The 6,344-nt window shown below is 25.0% G+C and overlaps 1 long non-coding RNA gene across 1 annotated transcript; it reads right to left on the bottom strand.

Annotated features, from left to right (window-relative positions):
• Positions 1-587: 587 nt before the first annotated feature.
• LOC131177424 (uncharacterized) lies at positions 588-1,603 on the bottom strand. The gene is made up of 2 exons (XR_009146915.1): positions 1,382-1,603; positions 588-786 (listed from the first exon to the last, which is right to left on the bottom strand). It is a non-coding gene; the product is annotated as an uncharacterized LOC131177424 (long non-coding RNA).
• Between the last annotated feature and the right edge of the window lie 4,741 nt (positions 1,604-6,344).

The raw sequence follows: 6,344 nt of genomic DNA, 5'->3' as shown, positions 1-6,344 counted from the left end.
TTTCCACCCAATTTTCAACGAAAGCTGCAACAGAAGCAACACTTCTTTCAGTGACGTGTAGGGATCCTGCTTCGACATGCTAACCAGATAAACAAGTGGGGCAAGTGGGGTGACTTAAAACGCTTCACATTTACTGAATTCAATTCACTGCAGTGCTAGCCAGAGATCAAATGGCTTCACATTTACTTAATCTAGAAGAAATCAGTCAAACTAAATGGTCAAATGGCTTTGCATAATTATCTTATGTTATATTTGGTTGTGTTACCAAACCAATGCCTCTTCACAGTTAGGGGAGGATCTAAAAAGATTCTTTCTAAAATTTAATACGAAATTTATAAAAATTATTTTATTATTATTATTTATAGTTATTCAATTTTATATTGAGAAAATTTTTTATTTAAAATGATTTTAAAAATAAATAAAATTTTATATAGGCCAAATCTCCCATTGTTCATAATCATTTCTAATTAATCAATACTTTGAAACGTTCTCTTATATGTTTAAAAATTATTATAATTGATGCAACCCAGAGAATCAAACCAAACATTCTACTGCACAAATAATAATGATAATATTAATAATAATAATAGATACAAAGTGGCTGCTGGTGTCCTGTAATTATACATAAAGAAAACATATTTTTCAAGAAAATAAACATATTCAGATAATTACAATAATAATCTGTGCTCGCACGCATTGTAGATAAGCCATCATCATTCCGCAAAGATTTCCGCCACGTGCTTCAAAAGTTCAAATTTATTCTTAGTTTGCTGAAATTGACCTTAACTGTCAAATGAGCACCAAAAGAAAAACAATTAATTATGTAATATAATTGCATGAAAACGATAAGCACAAGAATCTTTTTGAAGATGTGCCTGTGTTTGAAATTTTGTTAGAGAGAAAAGAAAATAAAAAAAAAATAAATAAAAATATTATAATTTTTTTTTTCTTTTTATTTAACTATTAGCGAAAAAAATAAGAAAGAAAATAATTTTTTAAATAATAAAATATTTATTTTATTTTTTATTTAAAATTAAAATAAATAATTATAAAAATAAAAAATAATTTTATTTATCTGTCATTGACTTTTTTCTTTAAAATAAAAAGAAAATAAATAATAATATTTATTTATTATTTTTCATCTTTATTTTTTTATTCTCCTAATTTTTTTATTCTCAAACAAAAAAAAATATTTTTTAAATTTTTTCTAATAATTTTTTTTCTCTAAACCTAGTCTAAAACGATAAAAGAAAGGCAGTTTTGAATAGAATTTCTTAAATTTTGGATAAATTATTAAAAGAAAAAGAATCGAATCCAACTTTTCAAATCCCGAAAATAAAACTATAAAAAAATAAAAAATAAAAGAAAGGCAGAGATCTACCTGAAAAAACGAAAGCACATAGTTGCCCTTAAATGAAACATCGCTATTCACTAGCCCGTGCCATTACGGGGTGAAGGGTGAGGTGGAGCGTCGGTCAAAAGTCTTCTCATGGTCATGAACCACCTTCTACCTTGCTCAGTATTCCTTCGGTATGAGCCGTCGCCGGAAACAAAGCCGCCGCCAGCAACAACGACGCTTCTGTTGCCCCATCGCCGTTCAAATCCCGCGACGCTGCCGTGGAGGTTGTTCGTCAGATCGCTGGGTTGGGTGAAGACGGATTGAGATGGATAAGGTCGTATAGCAAAGGATCCAGCTGGAATAGTAGCAATAATAAGCAAAAGAGGCAGAAGATTAGCAGAAACAATAAGCCAGAGAGTTAAGGGAAAGGCGGTGGCCATGGTCGGCTAATCGACTCTAGGAAAGGGTGACAGTGAGGGAGAGAAAAATGATATACTTTCACAGGCAATAAAAGGATGGTCTGGGCGTTTTATAAACAATCAGAGTGATAATTACACCCCCAGAAATTATATGCGCACTCCACTATTACTTTTTAGCCCCTTCCCTTCATTCCTATTTTTATTTTTTTAATAGGCTCCATGCAGCAATTATAAATTTCAGCCAGGTATAGGACAATCGTTACGCAATTAATCCCTTACACTATTAAAAAAATTATATAAAATTTTCAATTTATTTTTACCTTTTAACTTTTAAAATATATTAAAAAATTAAATTATAATTTAATTTTAATATAAATTTAATTAAGTTTATACACAAAAATTTTTTAAGATCCCATCAATAATTTTATTAAAAAGTATAACCTTATGTAAAACACATAAATTCTTGCAACATTAAAAAATTAATAATAAATAAATATATTTAATAAACTCTCGCCGATGGAAAACTGATAAATAAATAATGTTGTCTATGATACTACCAACCAACGGCAACATCTAACTGACTTTGTCCGGAACATTATAAGCAAAATTATTTAATATGTCGGTAGCGAAATATCATGTATGCCGCCTCGGACGTCTCTTTCGAAGCCGCAATTTTGATTGCTTTTATGAGTGTGGCTGACTTCTATTTCAAAGATGACAAACACATATATATGATTATCCAATCAATTTTTTTTAAAAATAAATTAATTTTCTCTTAATTAAAAATATTCTTAATATATATATATATATGGTTGTGTCCACCGAAAAAAAAAAAAAAATATATATATATATATATATATATATATATATATATATATATATATATATGTATTATATTATTTTTTTCTAATACGTAAACAATACCAACCATATATATGCATAATAATTTAATAAATCAAAATTACCGATTTCAATCAAGGTTGTAACTAAAACGATGGCGAGCCATAGGCGTTTACCTTTTATAAAATTTTCTTTGGTTTAAAGTTTAATTACATTTCTATATTTATTGAAAAGTTTTAATTTATTTTATTAAAATTTTTTATTTAATTTAAGTTGAACTTAACCTAAAAATAAAGAAGGTTAAGAAGTTGAGCTTATTTATTTTTAAATTTAAATCAAAAAATTAAAAAAATTAATTATAAAATTAATAAAATTAAATTTTTTAATTTTTTTATTTAAATTAAATTCAAACTTTAAAATTAATTTAAAAAAATTAAAAATAGCTAAATTAAACATTTTTTAATAAATACAACGACTAAATTGTTTTCATAATATTATTTCTCCACTTGATGGCTTATTATCCATCTGCGAGCAACTCGGCAGCAGGAGAAATTATTGGGTATTTTATAAAATAGTGAATTAATAATATTTTAATATATAATAAATGGTAAATTTTATAAATTTCTTTTTTATTTTTATGATTTAATAATTTATTTTTTAATAAATCAATATTCTCTTAATAATAATTAAAATTTAAATTACTTTATTTATTTTTCATTCTTTTATTACTCGATTATTTTATGTAAAATCACCTGTTGGGTTTATCTAATCAAGAAAAGCGCGGGAGTCTTGAAATGTTGCCAAAAGCATTAAAACACAGTTCCACCTATGTATTTATTGAAAAATTTTAATTAATTTATTTTTAATTTTTTTATCTAATTTAATAAAAAAATTTCAATTTAAATTAAATTTAACCTACAAATTAAAAATAATTAATAAAATAAACTTCTTAATTTTGAGATTAAATCAAAAAATTGAAAAATTTAGTCTCAAAATCAAATAATTAAATATCTTGATTTTAATTTAAATAAAAAAAATTTAGTACATAAATTTTAAATTTTAAATTAAATTAAAGTGCTTAAAGTATTTTTTTTCCCCAAATTATACCTTTAAATTTTTTAAAAGAATCAATTAAATTATTTAAATTTTAAAAATATATTAAACAAACCCTTTTATTATTTTAGAGATATATAAATATCTTAATTTTTAAAAATAAATCAAAAGAGACTTAATTATAATTTATTTCTAATATAAATTTATTTAAGCAGTGCATTATTGCATAGAGTCTTCACCCATAATTTTATGTATTTAATTTATAATATCTTAATAAATATATATTACATTTTAAAGCAGATTAATAAATTATATTTTATCGAATAATTTAAGAAACTTATATATGAGTTCATCATTTTTATCATAGTTTTATAGAAAAATTTTTTAAATTATTTAGTAAAGATTAATTTATCAATTTGCTCTAAAATATAGTAAATATTTATTAGGATGTTACAAATCAGATACACATAATTATTGACAATAAACTTTACATATATTAAAGGCAAATTATTATTTGATCTTTTTTATTTATTTTAAAAAAATTTAAAAAATTTATTTAATCTTTTTAAAAAATTAATAAATTTAATAAATAAAAAATATTTTAAAAATTTATACCACTATTTAACATAACTTAAATACTTAAATAAGTATTTTACCTTATTTAAAATATTAAAATGATCAAAATGATGCCGGTTGTGTTTATTTCAAACAAAAATTTGTATATTTTTCAATTATTTAAATTAAATATTAAAAATCCTGAAATTAAATTTAAAATTCCTAAAGTTAAATTACTTAAAATATTTAATATTTTCGAGAAATTATAGAGAGAGAGAAAATTGCTTGGACTAGAGTAGGACCGGGCAGAATTCGGTTCAAATTTAAAAATTGAACCGAACGGAGTCAATTCGGTTCAATCAGTTCGGTTTTAAAATTTAATCGGTTTGGTGTGGTTTTAGATGATAAAAATTTTGATTATTTTGATTTGGTTCGATTTGAAAGAGAAAAAAAATCAGTTAAATCAAATCGAACTGAATAGTAATTTATATATTCAAATCGAATCAAATCGATTGATTTAGGTTCAAACCAAAATTAAAATTAAATCAAATAACTTGAAAATTAAATTTAAAATAAAAAATCAAAACTGATCAATTTAAACTAAATCAAATTAAAATAAAATAAATCAATTCAATTTAATTTTTTACTCATTTTAATTTAATTTAATTTTTAAAATATATAATTTAATTTTTATAATTCAATTCAATTCAATCATACCCACAGGAGAGAAGCTTCGACAAGCAAGATATAGGCTAGAGATTGCTGACACGAGCTTACAGCTAATCACAACCTTGTTTGATCCAATGAGAGGGAGAGAAAGAGTTGGTGGGTTTTTTTGGTTTTTTGTTTTAAGCAAAAGGGAGAGAGAGTTTTGAGGGACATAATAGTGTGAAGTGGGAAAGAAACTGAGCAACCGAGTAGACATGAGGCAAAAGGGGCATTGGTGTGCGTATAGCAAAAAAATAGGGTCAATTGACCCTTATTCTTTTTTTATTTTATATATATATATATAGATATATATTAAACCTTTTTTTAATAAAAATAAAAATTAATTGAGATAAAAAAAAATCATATTATTCATTTATAAGTTTATTTATTTTTAAAATTTTACTCTAATTTTTCAATAATGAATTTTGTCAACACAAAATGATATAATTTTACTTGTGATAAATTGATAAATGATTTTGAGCTACCTAAGTAGATATATGTATTTTGATAACATTAATAACAATGTATTTTTTTAATAATTTTCAAGGTATTAAATTTTTTTGAGTCTAATTATTTATTATAATTTTTTTTTTTACTTTTTTATAATATTTTATTATTTATTTTTATATATTGACTTCGAAAATAAATTTCTACATCTGCCACCAGGCATTGCGACCACTGCGAGCAAATCAATGGAGAAGATTAACGAGAATGGACATGTCATATAATCTAAGGTAGGAAAAGATGCTGTAGAGCTGAGGTGAGGCCAAAGATGTCATGCCGCAAGCACAGTTGAGGATTAGCATAGACAATAATGCAACAGAAAGAACCACAAGAATTACCAAAATCTTTTTTCTTCTTGAATACTAGAATCTTGAAGAAATATACATTGGAAGTGTTATGCTGAATCACAACATTCACATAATTAGGGTTCCATATAACGCAGATGCCACCAGAGTAACCCAAAGCCTAAATGTAATGAGACCACATAAAACCCAGCTTCAAAATGACATAGTTGGCTTTGGAACCACCTATTCTTATCTCAATAAGAACACAAATACGAGGATTATGTGCGTAAATCCATTCCCTCAAAACACCTAGAAAACCAAAACCACATGCTCCTTGGCAATTCCACACCAAAATAGGAAAATTCATCATGGAAACAGGAATGAGACTTATGCTTGCATGTAGGGATCTTCAAACCTCTCTTCTTCCTCCTTAAAATCATCTTCAGATGAGTTAGACTTTGCATCTGAACTATTGATAAAATCTCCCCTCGATGAAGAGCCTTTCGTTGTGACTAAGAATAGCTGAAGGAGGGTGAGTTGTAGAGCTGAGATGAGTTAACGAGAAGTTAATTGAAAATTAGTTGTAACAAAAAATGAGAGCGAAATTGTATAAAAAAATGTATAAATACAAGATACATTGTA

Source organism: Hevea brasiliensis, unplaced genomic scaffold, assembly GCF_030052815.1.
Source record: "Hevea brasiliensis isolate MT/VB/25A 57/8 unplaced genomic scaffold, ASM3005281v1 Scaf467, whole genome shotgun sequence".
In the NCBI taxonomy this organism is placed as follows: Eukaryota; Viridiplantae; Streptophyta; class Magnoliopsida; order Malpighiales; family Euphorbiaceae; genus Hevea; species Hevea brasiliensis.
This window is presented reverse-complemented; position numbering and strand designations above follow the sequence as displayed.